Below are 22,466 nucleotides of genomic sequence, written 5' to 3' on the forward strand. Positions count from 1 at the left end.
CTTCTTGCAGCCAGATTGGCAGCTTTTTTATGGTGAGAACCAAGGAGCCAGACAGGGAAGGAGAATGCTGACCTACTGCACAGCTGCAGGGTGGGGCAGATCAGCAAGAGTGGAGGAAAGAGAATCAAAATACACAGTAGATAGGTCTGTGATATATATATATATATATATATATATATATATATATATATATATATATATATATATATATATATATATATATATATCTGCAGATCAATATAAGACATAACTTCTGTTGTTACTGCTATTATCAATGTTATTACTATTTAATGAAGTTGTCAAATATTACTGTATTGTATATTCATTTAGAAATAATTTTCTAACAAGTTAAAAATAATGCTTGCTTATATGGGCATGCAATTATGAATACACTTTACTAGTTATAGACATGATATAGAAAATAATAATAATACTATAATAATACTGTTAAAACTAAGTTAACATGAAAAGTAATTTATCGGATGATGATACAAATGTAAGAGGGGTTAAAAATAAGTTCGTACTTCTACCCACTCCTTTGAATGTGTAAATGTATATTGAACTTTACTCCCGTTCTTCTTTTGTTTTAAATCTATTTTATTTGTATATAACTTTGTTTATTCTTTAATTACACTACGTTCATTAAAGCCAAACCAAAACCATCCAATATTCATAATACCATCCCAGGAACCTTTCATCTAATCTGTGCTTTTCTGCACAGAAGAATTGACAAAAACTTAAACATGCACAAAACTGGTAGAATCATTTATCTCAAAAGACCTAAAGCAGTGAAAAAGACACATGGTGTTAGTACAAATACACCCCACACATTTCAGATTTGTCTTTGAGAAACAAAGCCAATAATCATGTTAATATGTGTATTTATTAATGTGGTTCATGTTCAGTCAGGTTAACAGTCACCTTTGTGGTGACCTAGGTTTTGCCTTTCAGGCTGCGTAACCTGCAAAGTATAAGGTGAGTCACTTTCTTCAATGTTGTGAGAATAGCAGTAGCCTCTTTATGCTACACAACTTTATTGACTATATGTCACACAATACAGTTTTGTTTTGAAACTACAATGTTTTGACTTGTTCTCATTCATGTCTCATAGTGAACTAAACTAAAAACATGTGAGGAGATTATGTCTCAACATGTCTAAGGCTTTATGAGCTATTTGTATAATTAACCTCAACAAAAGTTTCTCGGTGAAGAAAAATGGTTCTTATTTTACTTGACTGAAAACATTAAAATAGTAATACAAATGATGAATGTGTCTACGTTTCCGTCTGAGCTTTACCTCAAATGCTGATAGGTTTACCTCATTGCATCGTTTTTTTTGTCTCCTTATTCCCCGCCCTTTGTTGACCTGTTTTGTTCCCATAGTGACTCCCGCGTCGGCCTCCTATTGGTCACCCCGCAGAGGTAGCGGCAGGTGAGGGAGCGCGAGTGCGTGGGTGTGACAGGCACAGGATTTACGGAACGGGGTGGGGCCGGAGGGCTGCCGCGGAAAGATAAACACTGTAATATAGAAGTGGGTGGGGGTGAACAATGGAGCAATAAACCTATAGAAGGCTGTGATAAATGGAGAGAGAAATGGGCTTAAAAGAGGAGGAGGGCGCCGCGGTGAGACAGCGAGAAGGGGAGGAGGCTCTCCACCGCGGCTCCGCTACTCTCGCTGCTTTCTCAGAAACAGGAACTTGCCCGTTGAACCGTCGTCCCTGTACGTCAGAGGCTCGATGACGGACCCGTGTATCTGTTGCTGTGGCAACTCGGCAACGATAAACATCCGGATGACATCTCTAAGGACGGTAAAACAAACCTGTAACAGTTTAAAGACCTACATAAGTCCGTTGTCATGTGCGGTTGCGTATGTGATGAAAAGTTCCCGCAAAAATCTAGAGATGGTTGAGGTTAAGCCTTTTCTAGGACAGCACGTCATATTATTACAGCTTACGTTTACTTAATAATGTTGTCTGTTGCTAATAAGAAGTCATTACTACGAAAAGATGATTAGTTAGTTTTTGTTTTATTTTGCTAAATTTTTAAGCAATATTTCTGAGTGCAATCTATCTATCTATCTATCTATCTATCTATCTATCTATCTATCTATCTATCTATCTATCTATCTATCTATCTATCTATCTATCTATCTATCTATCTATCTATCTATCTATCTATCTATCTATCGCCTAGAAAATATATGCAATCCAATGAGGCTAATTTGTCAGAAGAAGGTCAAATTTCATTAAATTAAAATAGTCCATCTGACTGTATTAATATATACAGTACAGACCAAAAGTTTGGACACACCTTCTAATTCAATGGGTTTTCTTTATTTTCATGACTATTTATAAGGCAAGAAATCCCACTTATTAACCTGACAGGGCACCTATGAAGTGAAAACCATTTCAGGTGACTACCTCTTGAAGCTCCTCAAGAAAATGCAGAGTGTGTGCAAAGCAGTAATCACAGCACAAGGTTGCTACTTTGAAGAAACTAAAATATGAGCTGTATTTTCAGTTGTTTTACACTTTTTTGTTTAGTGCATATTTCCACATGTGTTATACATAGTTTTGATGCCTTCAGTGTGAATCTACAATGTCAATAGTCATGAAAATAAAGGAAACTCATTGAATTAAAAGGTGTGTCCAAACTTTTGGTCTGTACTGTATATATATATGAATAATTACGGATTTATATGTACACTTCTTGAACCTTTACCTGCATACTAACCTATCTGCATTAATATATGAATAAGAAAGTCAAAGAATTAAGCTGAATGACTTCTTTATATTAAACCAATTATTTGTTATAAAAACAAGAATACGCCACTTATGAAATCATTTCCTTATTTGTATAATTCTGGTGCATTTTTATTTTAAATATATTTTATTGTAAATGAATAATCAACTTTGTAGTGTGGCAGATTTTTATTGGCAAAATTGTACATTTCGCCTAGTTCATTTTTCCTAAATAACCATAGCTTTAGATATCATGGATTCAGTTGAATTAATAACCATAAATTATACACATTTAAGATGCGCATAAAGTTTTATTTAATCCAACATAAGGTAAAGAAGCTATTCTTTTATTTTAGTCTACACAGTTCTACAAATGCACTTCTTAAATACTGTTAAAAAAAAACATTACTAGAAGAGTGCTTTAAAAATAGGGCTCAAATTTTAAACCCCCCCCCACACAGTAATAGTTTTCTTTTCTCTTGTTTTGACTGCGTTTGTCTTTCCTTGTTCCATCAGATGTTTCAAATTGACTACCATTATTTTTAATGCCTGATAACCTTTTCTTCTCTTATTAATTCCAATCTGCATCATCATTACATTTCTTTGTCACTGCTATTTTTTTTGATGCTCTTACTTTGAAATCTGCGTCTGGATTTGAGTCATGCACAAGGGGTTTTTACTAAACATAAGGTGGTACCGGAGCACAATATTTGAGCCACATTTTGTTTGTTTTGGTCTTGCCTTTGGCCTTGATGGACTGGATTTAGAATGTTTTTTTTTTTTTTTCCAAGACCAGGAAAGACAACAGCTGCAACAACTTTTTTTTCAAACTGCATCTGGGTTTAAAGCTACTGACTTACTGTAATTCAAATGGAACCAATAAAATATTTTACTTAGGACATTTTATTGCTGCCACCTGCATGTCTAGAAGTTGAGAAATCAAGCCAAAACAAACATTTTCCAGTACAAATACATATAATTACATGGATTATTGTTAAGAAAGTTAGATTATTGTGCTCTTCAGAGATGTCTGGTTTGTCTGATTTGCTGGGCAAGTGGCATGTAGTTTATTCTTCTCAACACATTTGTACTGATTTCATGATCTTCAGTATAAGTGGTTTTGTAATATGTGATCATACCTACACATAATTTTTTCCTGCTTTACCCCATGATATTTTTCTCGCAAGCAGCCAGCTTTTGTTGTTTAACGGCTGCAGTTTTTTTTTTTTTTTTAAAGATTTGACCAGGAGATTTGACTGTGCCACAGAAGACATAACCTTGGGCACGTGCGCAAGTAAAACAGGCCTAGCAATGCCCACTGTCTTCACTGATGTGAAAGAAGGTGTGCGAGATTGTGCAGATCTCCCAGAAAGTGAAAGGTTAAATGTGTGCAACGACCTCTTTAGGATTTAGACAGTGTTTTTTGTTTTTTAAATGCCACCCAACATTCACCAGGTGCAGCTTTTAACCACAGACTGTCAGGTGTCTGCAGCATGTTTTGATTTCCTCTGGCTGACCTCATAAAAGAAGTCAGAGACATAATGGAGGGAAATAGTGAATAATGCATTGGTTAGATTTATCATGAAGTGAGTTAGAGAATAACAAGAAGAGAAGACACACAGTGATGACTCAAGTAAATGTAGTTTTAATCAACTTTAATATTTATGAAGGAACATTTATTCAATACAGAAAACAAAAAACATTATTAAACATTTTGCACTTCTGATCATTTATTTACAGTCATTACACCAGTAACACACAAAATAGATACAGATTTATGTAAAACAGTTAGCAGTCATTAAATAAAATTTAAAGACTAAATCACAGCAACAGAAATGTGTTTCCACATAATAAGAGAAGATAATGCTTATGTGTGATTCTGTTTATGTTTAAGTGTGTGTGGAAATGAGAACAGTCCCCTGTTCCTGCTGAACTGAGCCAGCCGACGTCACACACTGATTATCAGCACAGCAGGCACAGGAGACCGACCCAGCGGGTGGTGAGGAGAAGCGACGACGGAGGTAATTTTTCACACACAGAGACAGACACAATCCCACAGCATCAGACCAACAGGCAGTGATGCTCTTTTGAAAAAAAAAAGAAAAAAAAACCTAACAGGTGGAAGCATAGGGAAAATGTGAACACAAACAGAGTCAAAGAAACACACACTTGCCCAAAGTGACTCAGTCAGCCCAGCGATAGAAATTATGACATAAGGTGACACTCAGCTCTCCCTACAGGGGCGGCAACAGATTTACTCTTAATGAGACAACTGACATTTAGTAGACACAGACACTCCGATGCTGCTCAGTTTCAGCAAATTCAACAGATTACAGCTTTTTACTGGAAATTTATAGATTGTAAACTCTTTTTCTTCACTGACTTTCCCTCTCCTTTATGATATGTCATCTTCTGACAATACTGTACAGTGAGTCATCTGTGAACACATGCACTCCATCAAACACTAACTGTCAGCCCTGAACACATGGGGTTGATTTTGAAATAACGAGGTGTGAGACTGAGTTCGGAAAGTTATAGTCAATCTGAGAAAACCATTTCTTTGATGTCATAATATTTTTAAAGAAATCAGATTTAGAATCAGCTTTATTCGCCAAGTTTGTGCACACACCCACGCCCCCAGCCCCCCATACACACACACATGCCCACCCCCGCACACACACACACACACACAAAAGGAACTTGTCATTTTTCCCGCTATACTCTCAGTGAAGACATTTAAAATATAAATATATAAAAGGCAAAATAAAAAATACATGTTTTTGTCTTCCTTGTAAATATGTTTATATACAGAGTTTTTATAAAAGATGAAAATATGGTTGTATTGATGCAATCTTTCTTTGTCATGGTTTAAATTTAGCTTAGAAACATTAATCAAATTTTAAGCATTTTCTTATATTTAAAGTCAAATAGTTTTGAATTTTTTACAGAAATAGAGTGAAAACAAAATAGGTCAAAGGGTTTTGACTGAGCTGGTAGTTGGAACATTATAAGCTGTTATCATCTTAACCGTGGTATTCTCTTGCTTTCTTTATTTCATATTAATCTAGATAATCCGAGAGGTTCTAAGACCAAAAGCAAACATCTAACACTTTAGGACAATTTTAAAATAAAAAAACCCCCTGCATATCGGTTTACTGGGTCACTATTTTAAGAGTCCTTAATTGGTTGTGATGATTGCATTGGATATCTTGGTTATTTCCTATAAAATAGAAATCAAGATAAGAGGCTTTGCACCACTCAGGATCTCGGGAAGTATCGGATCTTTACTCTGACTGGAAACACTTTACATGTTCCGTTCTCACTATGTGTTTCACACAGGAAGACCACTGGTGGCGCACCGCCCTGACTTTCGTTTCTCCTGTAAAAAAAAAAAACATCCAATGCAGATGCGACTGAAATGAAAAGGTTCATAAAATAGTATTTGCATAAACTGCAACAATGTTTTTTTTATTTTTTTTATTTTGTCGTTGATGCTAAAAGTCCAGTCTGGTCTTGACCCCTCTTGGGGTAGCTGTTAGCGTCATGAACAACTATTCTGTGTGTTCACTGCTATATGAAGACTCCAACAACAGTACACTTCAGGTAAGATATTTTCTGCTTTAAACCTCTCAATAAAACCTCACTGCAAAACTGAAAATCTTCACTTTTGTATTAACTCTAATATGCTAGGTGACTTTACTTAGTGACGTCTGTAAATTCATCCATAAACTCCTAAGAAATATGTTGTTGTTTTGCATCAATTATATAACTAATTAGGAAAATTGTCTTGTTTTTAAAGTGATGGCTGTAAAAGACAATGTTCTCTCCTGACTTTGTTTACACCAACATGTAATAAAAGACACTTTCATAGCTTAAAGGTTATGTTAGCAGAGTCCCAATTTAGATCCTATTATTATTATTATTATTTTTCTGCTGCTGATTTCTGAGCTGTGGAAACAAATGCGCACCATAACACTTCATTAACAGATGTGAGTAACAATCGTAATGTGGCTTCTGAAACTTGGTTCCTCTGCTGATCACTGTACCTTCACTCAACCAGAAAGTTCCTTTGAGATCAGAAATCTCTTCCTACGATGCAGACCTGGCCGAGACGACGGCCACACAAATGAGAGCTATGTAAAACAAATAAATAATGCACAATGAGCTAAACAAAAGACACAGTGACCTCTGAAGAAACGCAATGAGAATCATCTTTCAGAACAATTTTTTTTAATCTTAAGTCGTAATACGTTGGCTCGACATGTTTCTGGTAAGCTGCTCCATAAAAGGAAACCTGTGAGTTGAATGTGGTTTTAATTATTGAGGAACAAGTTAGCAGTCTCTGATAATGAGATTAGAGTCTTTGAGGTTGGAAGCCAGCATAGCCATCATCAGATACTCAATCAGATTCAAGTCAGGACTTTGAGGCTGCTCCAAAATTTCTTCAGATCAAAAGAAACATGATGATAAAATGTAAATAGTGAAGTGATTACCTTAACCCTAAATCTGCCAGGGATATGAATAATTTTAGACTGAGCTGCAAGTGTCTGATTTGGTGTGTGTTATTTAATATTTTACACTATATGTATGTTTGTGAAATGCACTTTGGTGCCCACCATCACGTGCTACATTTTATAGGATGTTTAGAAAAGTGGTAGCAGCCTCTCTACGTTAATGTTATAAAATATATATAATTTCACTCCTCAGCTTATTTTCTGGACCCAGGAAAGCTTTATGAAGCTGAAATTAAATATTTAAAAAAAGTTTAGAGAAATAAACTGCAAATTCTATTCTTTTAATAGATTATTTACAGGGACTGTGAAGCAAAACACATTCTCTCTTATAGCCAATTGATTTTGATGTTTGGTCAGTCATTTACTTGTAAATCATTGCACGAAGAAAGCAAAATTGATCAAGCTTGCCATAGTGCACCTTCAAATAAAAAAAATCAGCTAAAGGAGCCGTACAACCTTGGGTTGGCTCTTTTTAGAGACGATAATCACTAAGAACTAAATGCACATATGGTTACTACAATCTACTAAAATTCACTGCTGGTGAAGTTCTGAACTAACTCATTTGTTTTTACTAGCTGCTTATTATGTTGTTGGCATTCTGCATCCAATCCAGTGGTGTTGTTAGAAGTGTGATGCTCTTTTGTAGCACTTGTTGCCCCTCCCTGACCTTTACTCTCCCACCTGCAGGCTGCAGCCCTGTGGCGGCAGAACTTAACCACTGTGAACATGGCAGGAACTCACTGTTCACATGTGAGTTAAGTCCTGCAGCCGCACAGCGAGGCTTGAAAACCAGCATTTGCTGGTGACGGGTGTGTTTGTGTGTGAGCATGCAAATGAAAAGCATGGGTGTGTCCATGAATGAGGTAGTAATTTTAAGTGTCTGTGTGTGGAGAGGGGGGATGCGTTCGTGAGAAGGGTGCTGCTTTTCTTCGTGTCAGCCATTGGAAATCCCTGGCAATGTGATTCAGTCCTGTAGTCTCAAAAATCACTCTGCCAGGAATTCCCCTGGCCAGCAGAGACGTCTAGGTGAGTCGAAAAGGAGCTCATCAGAGCAGGCAAACATATGAATAATAAACACCAAAATAGAACTCCTGTGTCATTTATACCCTTGATGCATTGTCTCCCCTGTTACCCTCTCACGCAAGTCCTCTCTTTTATACGTCTCAGTGAAATATGAGGTTAGAAGACTGAACTATTCGTACGTGCTATGTATTCATACATGGCTCTCGTCAGGTTCCCTTGATCTCTTATAAAAATAACTTATCAATGACAGAATGGAGAGTTCGTTAAGAAGGAAGTGGCACGCCCTATAAAGACATCTTCCCTTTTCTGTTCATCCTCTTTTATCTAAAAATCCTTGGGTGGAAAACTATGACACAGGTTGAGTTTTCTCTGCTTCCGTGTTACCAAAACACAAGTTTCTAAAAGAACACAAGTTCAAAACATAAGGACTATGTTTTGTGATAGTCCTTTTAAAAAAGTACTCATCTCAAGAATACCAGTGTCATATCCCGAGTTCCCTAATTTGCCGTGTTCTTGAAGTTATTTTTATTTTAGCCGCATTAATAATCCACCGTCTGCAAGCTGTGAGTCATTGGGACACGTTTGGGGAACTCCGGACTCTAAATAAGTTTCAAGCAGCCAGTCTGCTGGAGCACTGTTCCAAAAACACGGGAAGCTTTGGGCCCTGCAATCATCATCACTGATCTGTAACATTTTCAAAGAGAATAGTACACAACTTCCTCTAAAAATATAATCTACTGGCCAATGCTTTCCAGTACTGCAAGGGTAATGTTCCTTTGTTTTCAAGTTTGCAGTCAAATTTACGCGTAAAATTAAGTCATTCTAGCTCACAACACTGATTTTCTGGGGATTTTTTGCAATACCTTAGAATGATTTATTATTATTCTTTTATTTTTGCAAGGAAAATACAAAAACCAATGCAGAAGGCCTGAGTATGACTAAGGAAGTATCATTGGTTGTATTCGATTTAGAAAATTAAATTGGATTTGTCGCTCTGAGCATTTTACATACTTTCCATCCCGTGCCAAAGTAGCTCCACCTGGTCACAATAAAAAAACAACCAAGGTCACCTCAGGTCCCAGCACCCTTCAAAGGCTGCCTGCTAACTCCCCTTTAACTCCTCTCCATGATCAACCTAAAACCCTGCCATCCCTCCCTCCTTTCATCTAGCAGTTGCTCGACTCGCGCTGTTATTTTCTCTGCCTTTTCATCTTTTCCATCGTTTTTTTCCCCCCTCTTCTTGCTCCCCCATCGAACCCGCAGCCATTAATGTCTATGAGCTCATTCCTTCCCTTTCCCCCTGTAATGACGCCGTTATTGGGTTGACAAGCGCTGTCCAACACATCACCTCAAGCACTGGCTTGGAGAATCTCAACAGAGCTCACTTCTTTTTTCCTCCTGGGATACTATTCTTCTGCCTCTTTTGTAATTGGATGTTTATTGTGGTTAGAAATAATCATACGGCACTGGCACGTGGGTTGCATAAATGTGTCAACGTGTTGCATCTTGATGTAGGTGTCGAGTAGGAAAACTTGCATCACCAAGAGATGATTTCCAACAGATGCACTCTAGTAAAGTCAAAGGTGTTTTTGCAGTTTTCATGAACTATTGCCTTGTTTATAGAATCTTTTACAGTTTAGGGTGTGTAGTTTACATTATGTGTGTGTTCTGCTCTCTATACACAGGATATATGGAGGTCCAAGTGCGGACGTGGCCGTTGGCCGTGTTCCCTTCAGCACAAGTCCAGATTTGACATTGCCGTTTACACAAGGCCGCATGGTTAAGTGGAAAAGCCTCTGTTGAGACAGCTGGATCTCGACCTCTTGTTGTTTCAACACGTATCAACCCTCCCTTCTATGGCTCGCAGGCCGAATCTACCTCTTCGAGCACAATATGCTCACTATCAGCAAACAAACAGGATTATGTCAATGGGGCTGCTGGGCAAACATTGTATGTGCTTGAACTGGGATTTCAGTCTCATAAACGAGTAAAAGTGCAAATGCATACAAATCTGACATGGCCTTCACCGTAAAACGTAAAACACTTCTCGCTTAATAGCTAGATCTACTTGAAACATAAGCCACTGCAACGCACAAATGATCCTCGCCTCCATTTTCAAAATTCACCTAGGTCGATCACTGCTACCCCATTTTGTTGCAATTTTATCTCTTCACATTTCTATTTTCTATTCTTAAGCAAACCATCATAATAAACTCAAACAATTACGTATCATTTTATTGTTTTTCTGTGCAATTAAGTATCTCAGGACTCTCAGGAATAAATAATCATTGAAGTGCTCAAATTTTACATATAATTTAATTTGCTTGTATATTGTTCTTTGGAAAACTTACTTTATACATTCTATTTCCATTTATTTTGCTCAGATGATTATTCTTGTCAATGTCTCATGTGAAAAATGACAAATTTATAGATACTTTTGTTTGTATCTATAAAACAAAAGCTAAAAAGCAATAAATGACCTGGTAGATTTAATTTACTGGAGTCTTAAGACAACAATTCCTGGCATGGGAGTATGAATTGCACAGTGGTATGAAAAGGAGAGGTTGCCAATACTAATTATTCCTGGCTACATACAGTGGATGGCTTTATTTTATACCCAAAAACAAAATCTACAAAAGTACATATTTATTGGTGAAGGGTCAAAATGATCGGCCCTCCGCTATACTTTTTGAATAAAGATTCAAATTAGGGTTTGAGCTGAGAACTTAACGCCAAAACTCCTTTTCTGAAGAGCAAATAAGCAATGTTTGCTTTTTATAACTGCTGTCAGATGCATTAAGCTTTTACATGCTCAACCTGTTCAGAATGACAAAAGCCAAAAAAATTACCAAAATGAGTCTTTACATCCTTTCGGTTTGACAGTAAACCCTGAAGCAAGGCCTCTGCTCAAGATATTTTAAGATATTTTAACAACAAGACATTTGCAGTAAAAGTGCTTGGAAGCTGCCAGGCACATCCTTCAATCTTTGTACTTACACACCTTACTCAGCACCACACCCTAGCTCAATCATCAGACATTGGTATTGCGTGTGCATGTGGCCGAGGTTCTGATTTTGTTTCATGTTGCGTGTCAGGGTGTAATTACTTCAAAGGCCATGACATTCAACGACATTCGAACAAGGGATGTGGCTCCACAGCGGGCCTGATCTTTTGCAGTTTTCAGGAATCAAAGACAAACAATCACCGCCTGGCCTCGACTCAGTGGAAGAATGTACCATATGTGGGACATTAGTCGTTTTTTTTTTTTTTCAAGAAAAGCTTTAAAATGTTGTTGTTTCTGAGTGAAGAACCCAGCCCAAACTCATGGTCCACTCCCTGTAGCCCTGTGCTTGTAACCCTATCCTCAGCCTGGTACGTAGCCAAACACCCTCACCACCACCAGCCCTGTACTTAGTGCACAGCTGCCCTGCTGCCACTGAACCGCACATGCACGAATGGCCACAGAAACGGCACACATACACTTTTATTCCACTACGCCAATGTTTCCTGAGCCAGGGCCCAGCCATACATATTGCCGCCGGCACACCCACTCACCCACCCAACAACCTCACCAAAGCTTGACTGGATCTTCATTTTCTCCTCCATTATTGCTCTGACCTTCCATCCAAACATTCAGTCATTCATTTAGCGTTTTACTTAGAACTCCTCTTTTCCCCTTCTCTTCCCTGTTATCACAAGCCACAATCAGGCACATGAAAAACAGAATAACCGTTCTTACTAAATGCGCTTTATCTTCACACTTATCTCATCTGTCCTTGCTGCGTCAGCCTCATGTGAACTTCCTTCAGCTCTTTTTCGTTTCGTCCACAACCCAATTTAGTTTATGTCACTACCCCCAAGAGGGGAACCAGACAGGACGGCGGACAGGAAAACAGAGACAGACAACCCTGAAGTGCAGCTGAATGAAACCTTGTCAGCTACAGTAGTGGCTGGATTCCCTTCCTTTCATGGAGGTTTCGGAGCTCACACACTTACAAGCCCTCTGAACAATGAGAGGAATGTTTGAGGCAGCTCCGGCCCTGCTTCGGCACTGCCATGACGCCCCGTCTGCTGCTTTTTGAGAACTTTTTATGACCTCTGTTCGCACTCTGTGCTGCCAGTAAAAAACTCAGCCGAGAGAGCGTACGCGGACTTGACAAAAAAACAGGCACACAGGCAGATAAAGACAGACGGAAAGGGAAGGCAGACAAACAAACGGGTAGAAGCTAAACAATTAAGCAGTCAATCACTCAGATGGGTAGTGGACTCTTAAATCAACTGCAAACACAGGCAGCCATGCAGAAAGTCAGCCATCCTATTCAAAGGAAGTATTTACATCTGACCTTTGTAATGGAAGCCGCTCCATAGAGTCAAACCACACAACAGGGCAATATTCCAGTGCTAATATCACAGTACATTCAAACAGCAGGAAGACTTTACACACGCTTTGTCCCAATCAACAGGCTGCAGAAGCTTCTGTAAAGTGTGTCCCTGTCAAAGACCAGTGGTTCAAGAGGGAAAAAAGTCAAAATTATATTCTTTCCAGAGTAATAAAGTCGTAAAACGGTAAAAAAGAAAAAAAAAACAGAAAAAACCCACAAGAAATCCTCAAAGAAGAGGCAGACATGATGCTGCACCCACCTGAAATAACAGTTTTTTATTCCTGCTCTCTGCCCCCAAGTTCATTTGTCTCCAACGTCACCCTGTAAAGTCGAACTTCACAAGTCTCGCGCCTGTCACTCTTTTTGTCTTCTTGTCGACCCGTTCCTCCTCTGGTTGCGCAGACAGGAGCGTGTGTGAATGCGAGTGTGTCTGGGAGCCAGACAGGGTGTGCAGAGTAACCGAGTGGGCGGTTCATATGAAGGGAATTCCTACCTCTCTTCACTCATGACGTCAGAGAAGGCACCCTCCCTTTCCCTCTCGTGCCTCTCCTCTCCAGTTGTTCTGTGTACGGCCCAGGCTGCTGCTGGAACACAGGAAAGGGGGCTGGGAATTAATTGGCGCACTGCTGCTAATAAATGAGGAGAGTCTGTTTGAGTCAACAGCGGACAGGAAGAGCGCAGGAATAAATGTGCATGGGACAGAAATACAGATGGATTCGCTGCCGTGTTTGGGGTGTTGGTTGAAAGTTGTAGCTTGGATACCGTTTTTATTGTTTGATTTGTATTGTTTTATTACTTAAAGTTATTGTTGAACACGTTTAAATACACTTAAAAGTGAGACAAATGAGCCCGAAAGAAAGGATTGCACAATGTTTAGAAAAATCTGTATAATATTGGTGAACATTGAAATTATCGTATAAGGACTGACGTAAATCAAAATTTTCCTCCATCATCACAATCACAACAATCTTCCCACATCATCACAATCCTCCAACCAGCATCTTAAACAATAAGATCTATATCAGTTAAGCAACAAAAACTGAAACGTCACCCAGTTGGTCAACTTGCCTGCAAAGTTTTAAAGCATGACTTTTTAAAATATTATGGTCCTGTAAATATTGCATCCAAACAGTTCTTTGTGAATGTGAAACTTATCCCATTGAAATGGCAATGATGATTTCAGTTTGATTAATTGTGCAGCTCTGCAGAAGTTGATATCAATAACAGTGACATGCAAAAATATTAATACCTCTCGAACTTTTTTTCTACAGCTGTTGCTCAGCTATAGAAAAGGATTATTATAAACAGCAATTTTCAAGAGCTGTCTAAGCTAGACAGTTCAGTATAATTTGGGAGCCAAACAGGGTGTGCTTTGACTGGGCCAATTTAATACAGATGTGCTTAAATCTAAATTATTCCACTTTATGTTTGAGGTCAATGTCCAGTTGGATGGGAAACCTTTGCAGGCTCTAAAAAATATTTGTATTTCTGTGTTTAGCGCCATCTGTCTTTTTCTCAACTCAGACCCACTTCTCTGTGCCTGCGAAGAAGCATCCCCACAGCATGATGCTGCCACCACAGTGGGGATGGTGTATTTAGGGCAGTACTTCTCAACTAGTGAGGCGCGCCCCCTTGGGGGGCGTGGAGAAGTGTCAGGGGGGGCGCGAGAAGCAGGACTTTATAATTGTTTTTATTCATGCTTAACTGATGAACAAGCCTCCGGTCACTAGGTGACAGCAGTGTTCAAACTAATCAACAGGCTGAAAAAAAACAAAACAAACAAAAAACAGAGCGTAGGATACAAGCGCAGATGTTTTGAAATACCGACATAGAGGAAAGATGGAGAGGTTTGACAGTGAAAAAAAAAAAACGGCAGCAGAGGTCAGTAAAGCAAGTATGACAGAGTATTACGGCCAAGCTAAGAGATTTTTATTTTCAAATAGAAGAATACAGTCATAAAACTACGAGAACCAAGTCGTATTAGCAGAATAGTTTAAATATTGGCAGAGTAAAGACGCAATATTGCCGGAAGAAAGTCGTTAAATTAAAAAGCTTTGATAGAGTGATATGCAGCGTGACCTGCTCAGCAAGTCTGGTTCTTTCTATTAAACAAAAAGTTGTTTAAACAATCGTTTCAAAGTCCCGGGACTGAAAATTAGCTTCTGATGTGCTAAAACATTTAGTACTTAGTCATTTGTTAAACCAATACCAACTATATAACCTTACAAGATCAGTATTCCGCAATTTAGCGCAGTATGGTGAAAAGTAATAAAATTACGACTTTATTCTCGTCCAACTTTACTCATATTTAAAACATAAATCAGAAACTCAGAGCCCGGCCCTTATACTCCATCATAAGCAAGTAACTGTTGCTCGCAGAAAAAGGCCAGGAAATAGACTAAACCTATCTTTTGATTGTTAATGCAAAATGTTATGCACTTTTCATCTCTTCTCATCTGACAAGATGAAATATAAGCAATATTGCTGCAATTTTTTCCACAGTAAATGTTAAAAAGTATATACCTTGTGGAAAACTAAATTGAAGAAGCTGACAGGTAATCAATGCTTACAATTCTAAAAAGTTTTACTGTAGTCTAAAAATGCACTTCCCAGTTAATCACTTGCACTTTTTTAACTTCAAACTGAGTAGTCTTGATTAAATGTTACAGATTCGCTAGTTAAACTGACTTTGGAAATTATTTTGAGACTTAGAACAATAAAACAGCGATTTTGTTTATGTCATACAATGCCGGAGCCAATAGTTTGTACAGATAAATTATTAAATATGAACAGATTCGCAACAGTATTTCAATTCTGTTGGGGGGGCATGGCAGAAAATTATTAAGAAACACTGATTTAGGATGATGTGCAGTGTTATATTTCCACAACACATAGTGTTTTGCATACATTCCAACAAGTTTAATTCTGGTTTCACAAGAGTAGAGCAACATGTTTTCTGTTTCCCATATCAGATTTGTGGCAAACTTGTTTTATTTCAAGAAGAGATTTTGCTCTTGATAGTCTTATATAAATGCCAGATTTTAGAGAGCACAATTGTCCTGTTTACCGATTCTGTCACCTGAACTTTGGATTTTATTTGGGCATATTAAAGTACAATGTGCTGTACAGTGATTTGGTGAAATATTAAAAAACCTATGTCACAAACATGTACTGCTTTATTGGTGAATTAAATAAAATACCAAGAATATACATTGTCATTTGTGTTTGTAACATTATATCACTATAAAGCAAACATGACAACCAAATGCTGATTGGTCAAATTAGGCCCACAGATATTATTTAGTGTCATAATTTGATTGTTGTTAATAGAAAGATGAAGAAGTGTAGATTTTGTAATGTGCATTTTCTAGAGCAGTATCATTTATTTTTGTGAACCATCTAACAATTAAACTAGAGTAATGTAGCTACAGTATGTCTGCAGCAGTGATAATATTTCAAGTAGAATTTTCTTTTGGAGGGAAGAAATCTGAAATGAATGGCGGTAACCTAAGAAGCAGAAAGTGGCAGGGCATTTTTGTTTTATTTCGAGATTAGCAGAATAAATTCTGAGATCAATATTGAAGTTGGAGGTAAAACTGCATCGGATCTACAGTAGTTGCAGCTTTCGATTGTTATTAGGACTGTTCATGAGTCTGTGCAAGGTCTGATCGGCACCTGTCAATAACGATTAACACCCACCTCTTCCCGCACACACACACACACCCCAATACTTGCGCACCCCCACACGCACACACACCACACAACACCTATCTCCACAGGGGTACAGCAGCACAAGCTTCTGAGAGGGGCTATTAGACATTTTACAACTTCCCTTTCTTCCCCAAGAGCCTTGGGCCGTGTGAGAGAGAGGCAAAGTCCTTCGCTGATGACCACGCCCCTGAGCAAGAGTGCTGGCGTCACACATTCCACACGCATGCTCGTCTCCAAGCAACGCATACACTCAAAGCTTAGTGAAACAGCCATGCCAGTAAAACACATGACCGCGACACGTCGCTTATGCTCTGATGGGATAATGTTTTGTTTGTGGACTTGTGTTTCTAAGTTGTCCTCATCGAGGGGATTTACAGCTTTGCATAACAGTCAAAGTTTAGTGAGCGCTTTGACTTTTGATTGTTAGTCAGCAAAGAATACATGTGGAATGTGTAAACTTATGTTTGATATACAGTAGTGTTTTTTTTTCTTCACTTGATCTCTTGGCTCTTTTAAAGTTTGTGCTGCATATATGGGCTTCTTGTTTATGCTAAATAAACTGTCTCTGTGTGACTCAGTTAAACATGGTAGTGCACAAATAAATATCATAATACACACATAAATAACGTGACTGTCACAAAATAAAAAAAAAAACAAAACAAAACAAAAAACCCAAAAGACTCCAGAGATCAAAACCACGTTGCGTGCCGTGCACACTCTCTCCTCTTCCTCCGCCGCACAGACACGATAATTTGCACCGCCACACGCAAGCCCAATACTGTAATGACTGAGATGAAACAGATCTGAAACAGAGACGCTGCTCATCATGAGAATTGTCAAGACTGCTTTCAGTTCAGACCAATACCAGTTCTTTCAGTCTGGCTGAAATATGAGACAAAAAAAAAGCTAGTATGAAACTGTAATCAATGCCACATCTTCCAGCTTTTCCACCCATTGCTTTTTCTTCTACTATTTTAGACCAAAGTCTAGTGCATAATGTTCTTTACTGCAGGGAAAGAGAAGTTTAAAAAAAACAAAAACTGTTGAATGAGCGCACTTTGCCTCACTTTTCTTTCCCCTGAACTCTTGTATCTTTATGATAGTGATTACAATTATCAGCTTAGCGTGTTCTAGTTCGTAACACCAACTCTCTAAGTTTCCTGGAAGCTGTGCAACCGTAGTGAAGATTGTGGGTTATTTTGTCTAGTCATGTGGGAAGAAGTTCACTTTATTCAAACTACTTCAAAGAAAACCGAAAGATACTCTCCATTGTACAGTCTGTGCTCATTTCTTCAGTGCTCTTCTGTGTACGTTCAATATTTACCGACATAAATCGTGTATTTGGGTTTGTACATATATCATGGTGTATTGTACAGAAGGGAATTGTTGCATCTCTGTTACTATGTGAGCAGTTTCTTTGAGGATATTCAACAAACTTGACGCTTTAAAGAGTGAGTCACACACCAAATAACTCTATTCTGGGCTACTGGTCTGTGAGATATAACATATCAACTTTTATCTGGTTGTTATGGTGATGCAGTTTCAATTATGCAACAAAGACAGAGAAAGATATTCTTTTGGCGGTAAGAAAGTGCTGCTAGATGTGTCAGCTGATCCGAAAGGTACTAGGCTTTCTTATTATATCAGACTCACAGACAATGGGGCTCTTATGAACATCAACATCTTCTTATGCACATAGACATCAGTTTTGAAAAAAAAAAAAGACTTTTTATGTAAATTTGATTAAAAACTTGAATGTAAAATTGCAGTCAAATCCTTCTTTGACGAGCTTTGTGCTTGGTCCTATTCTTATTTCTTAGAGACTTTGAGGTTTGAAGCCGTCCTGCAAATCACCCTGATCTTTATCTCCTGCCATAGACTTTCTATTAGATTCATATCAGATTCATGTTAGGCTGGGCACCTACAAAATGTGAATATTACTTAAAGTCAGGAATGTTCACTCCCACTGAAAATCTTAATGTCTCCTACTCGGCAACCTCTACCTCTGTCTTTTTGTTTGCTCCACCATCTCCATAAATCATTTCTGATCTCACTACCATCGTGTAGCCCTTCCATTTCCAACTTTTCAGCTAAGAGTTTGACACCCCGATGTAATCCCAACTCCACCTTAAACAAACTGTCGCTCCTACCACACACCTTACGGCTGTCTCACCGCCCCTGTACAAGACGGCACCGCCTGCTCCACCCTCGAGTAACTTTCTACTACATCCAACTTACTCACAGAGCGCCATGGTTCGCTCTACGCAACCTGTTTGTCTTGATTCACAAAGACGCAATAAAACTGCATCAATATTCTAAAAGCAATTACTCCCTCCTGGCATTAACCCACATTGCTGCATAGATTGTTACCTCTCTTCTTAAAGGTTAACAACTCTTTTGTTACTGCACACGCTTGTTTTTTTAAATAGATATTTGCATTGTAAAATGTGTTTCATTAGCAAAGCAGCCACAACAGAATCCAGCTGGGTCATTTGTGCATGACTTTTCTACAGCGTACCAAAGCGTTGAAATGCATTTTCATGACATGTATTGCTCTGACATCCAGTGGTCACAGCTAATGATTCATACATATCTTTGTAACTCCCTTATCATTATCAAAGTAGCAGTGGCTCACTGAAAAGCTGTGAGTAAATACCTGTAAAAGCAGCAATTTTAGCAGCTTCATTTAATTGTTTTCGTGTTCATGAATCAAGGAGTTGCTTTTCGGAAAAAACCTCCAACTTTGGCTTAAAGGAGCTTGTGCTCCTTTAAGACATTGTCTTATTTCTTGTGTGCGTGGTAAGTTTGCGTGTTTATATCTAGGTTGGGGGATTTCCAGTCGTTTTCATATGGTAGCTACAGGTGGCAGACAGAAATCTCTTAGCTGTATGGCTGTCCTAATCCACCTGTCATTTCTTCATCCCTTTCATCATCCTCTTCTCCACCCTGCATTTAAAGCCTTAGGTTTTTTCCACCCATTTCTTTCTTTCTTTTCTTTTTTCCTTTAACCCCTCCACCCTGATGCAGTCCCGGGACATTTTAGGTCATAACATTTCTATTCTTCATCCATGCCGGATTGTTTTACAGGAAACCAATCAAGAAGTGGGTCATTATGTTCAAGAAAAGACCAACTCAGCGTTGTCCAACTTAAAACGAGCCAGTGAAGAGGCTCCAAATGAATCCACTTGAATGAATGGTCTTTCCTTATTTTTCTCTCTGTCTGTCTCTCTCTTGCTACTCCTCCTCCCTTACCTCTCTGGTATTATGTGTAGGCAGTTGCCGTGGTGACAGGACACACAAACAGTGTGGCGGTAGACAGGAAGTGCTGTGGAACCACAATGGCGTCACTGCGGCTCTGCACTCGCTCTCCACTCGCTCGCCTCTTATCCCCAGCCTGCTTGCATGCTATTATCCTTAGCAAGCTGAATGAAGACCACATTGCTGTCTCTTTTTCTCCTCTTTCTCAATATTATTAGCATTGCTTTTTCAGCTGTCCCTCACTCTCTTTTTCAGCTTTGCACCACATTAGTGGCGCTGGTGTTTGGAAAATTGCTGTCTGATCTGCGGTGTCTGGAATGTTGGGTGTTAAGTTGATGAGCTGAAAAGCTGTCGAACTGTTTTTGAGCTTTTGCTCTTCTTTAACGCTGGGACAGGAATGCACATAAACATACTGTTGTGTTTTGGGATTTTACAACAACCTTTACAGCACATCCACAGTTCTTAAAAGAACGTCAGGGTGGTGGATTTGTAGCTTTGTTCATGATGAAGTGAGTCAAAAAGGGTCTATGTCAGAGACGGACAGAGCTGGGAATAAACGGGAATGTGTGTGGTCCTGTTGCAGACTCTTACATCAGACTGGCATTTGTGTACAGTGCACATCTCTCCTGCTCTCCCTCTGTCTTTTTACAAATCCCATCCCTAAATATACTCCTCTGGAAAAACCCCTCGAGAAGATACCGCCCTCTTCCACGCAACATGCTAAAAATACCCACCAAGACCACCTTTCCAGCCCCCTTCTTGGTGTGGTTTTCTGTCAGTCCAGACTCCTGTCGTTTTGATCGCTGACCCTCTCATTTGTTCCTTTCTAGCACTCAACACCAGTTCATTATCTCACACTATCCCAAACTGTCTTGTGTGTTTAGCCTCCGCTTTGAACTCCCCCCATCTGGCCTCGATCTGTCTGATAGAGGTGCCCCCTGCTGTCCCCAGAGGCTTCTTGCTCTTTCTGCTGACATAAACAACTACTCATCTGTACCACCCATGCATCCATCCAGGCAGCAGAGCAAACTTCCAGCTAAACCAGTCCGTTGACCTTCAGGCCAGCCAGATGTTAAAACAGGGTCTGTCTGGGGGAGAAACCTGGTGAACAGATGGGTTCCCAGAAAACAAAAACAGAAAATCGGAGGATCTTCTTCATGTCGAGACACTGAAATGTTCACATTCAGATGAAAAGGATGACGTTACAGTTGTCCGTAAAGGTATGAAAACCAATTATTTCCGGAGTATAATGACACAATTCATCCAGAAATATGACAAAAACAATATATGTATGGATACCTACCAGTCTGACATTAGTGTGGAACATTTTCCCGATTCCTCAGTTTTAGATTTGAGTTGTTTGAATGGTTAAGTGCCACTGTTTCACTCCGCAGCATAAAGATTTTTGATTCAGTCCAGGACTTTATATTTCTTAATTCTCAGCATGTTCTTGGTGGATTCACTGGTTAGATTTAGGCCATTGTCAAGTTTTAACAGATGGTCATGGTGGATTATTTCAGTCATGGTGAGTTTCTACAGCCTGATGCAGCAAAGCAGCACTGGACCATGACACCTCCACCTCCAGCATGGCTGACATGAGGTTATTTTCCTGGAATGTGGTATTTAGCTTATTACACAAAAATTAAAAAACATAGTTCTGGTATATTGTTAAAATATTGTCATTTTTATCCCTACTGTCCCAACTTTAGTGGAAAAAAAATCCTCTTATGAAGAAAATAGTTTTCACAAATATAATCTTGACACAAATGAGGTGTCGATTGATTTAAGAGAGTATAAACTAGAGATTAAAGATTTCAATTTGAAGTCATAAATTACTGCTTAGATTTACATAACTGGAATAACCCTGAAACCCCCACTCCCTTTTTTTAAATCAGTTATCAGCATCTTAATTATACAGTAGAAGTCTACCACTGAATAACTCATCTGCCTGTTTAATGTGCTGCTTAGCGGGTGATGGTCACCCTGAGCAAATTTTCACAGCAAATATGTCATTCAATCTCTTTAAGCAGTAAAAATAAAAATAAATCTTACATTTACTGATGTTAAAATGTGGTTCAACAGAAGCTGAGTTTAACCAAACAGGCTAAGAATCTATGGGTCAAGGTCATGTTTTTTTGTTTGGTCTAAATCAAGATGATGACTGAGCCACCTTAAACACCAATAAAAAGACATTCATAGATATCCATTGTTTGGAGGAGTCATTATCCAGGACTCTCAGGAGTCTGATTCTGATCCTACGCTCTGCCAGTACTGAGGACTCGTCTTCCTCACCAGTTTATCCAGTTGTTTGTATTTCACATTTATTTACAAAGACGCTGGTGGGTTTTTTTTCCACAGGAAGTGGTAGTAGGAGGCTCTACACAGGCAATAATCTTCCTGTGCAAAGCATGTCCTGAGAGGGGAATGTGTAAAGAATATCCAGTCAGCGCAACTGTAGGATATAAAAGTGAAGCTATAAAAAAAAGCAAATATATTAAAAAGCTCTTTGAGTGAACACTTTTTTGCCACTTTTCTTTTTATTGTTTTACTCTGACATGAAATGCTTTACATGTTCACAGGCCCTTTGAAATGAGCAGAGATTAAATTGCTGTATCCTCCTGAGAAATTGCTCCAACAATTTATGAATGCGTCATTGTTTCCTGATCAGTCGAGTCAAAGTGCCACCACTGAGTCTCAACCATTTCCAGATCAACCTCCTTGATAGTTACTGACTGTAGAGGACTGGGCATCCTAAAAAAAAATCAATCTTTTTAGTTTTTCATTTGGTCACCTCCAGGTAGTTAAATTTATGTTATCATGAATGTAAATATCTTGAT

At 38.7% G+C, this 22,466-nt stretch overlaps 2 long non-coding RNA genes across 2 annotated transcripts; one reads left to right on the forward strand and one right to left on the reverse strand.

Moving 5' to 3' along the window:
* The first annotated feature begins 197 nt into the window (after nt 1-197).
* On the forward strand, nt 198-4,867 carry LOC116736021 (uncharacterized). The gene is made up of 2 exons (XR_004342478.1): nt 198-1,808; nt 4,636-4,867. It is a non-coding gene; the product is annotated as an uncharacterized LOC116736021 (long non-coding RNA).
* LOC116736022 (uncharacterized) lies at nt 4,371-15,250 on the reverse strand. The gene is made up of 2 exons (XR_004342479.1): nt 12,920-15,250; nt 4,371-6,120 (listed from the first exon to the last, which is right to left on the reverse strand). It is a non-coding gene; the product is annotated as an uncharacterized LOC116736022 (long non-coding RNA).
* Nucleotides 15,251-22,466: the final 7,216 nt, after the last annotated feature.

The sequence above is a fragment of the Xiphophorus hellerii genome, chromosome 16 (assembly GCF_003331165.1).
Source record: "Xiphophorus hellerii strain 12219 chromosome 16, Xiphophorus_hellerii-4.1, whole genome shotgun sequence".
In the NCBI taxonomy this organism is placed as follows: domain Eukaryota; kingdom Metazoa; phylum Chordata; class Actinopteri; order Cyprinodontiformes; family Poeciliidae; genus Xiphophorus; species Xiphophorus hellerii.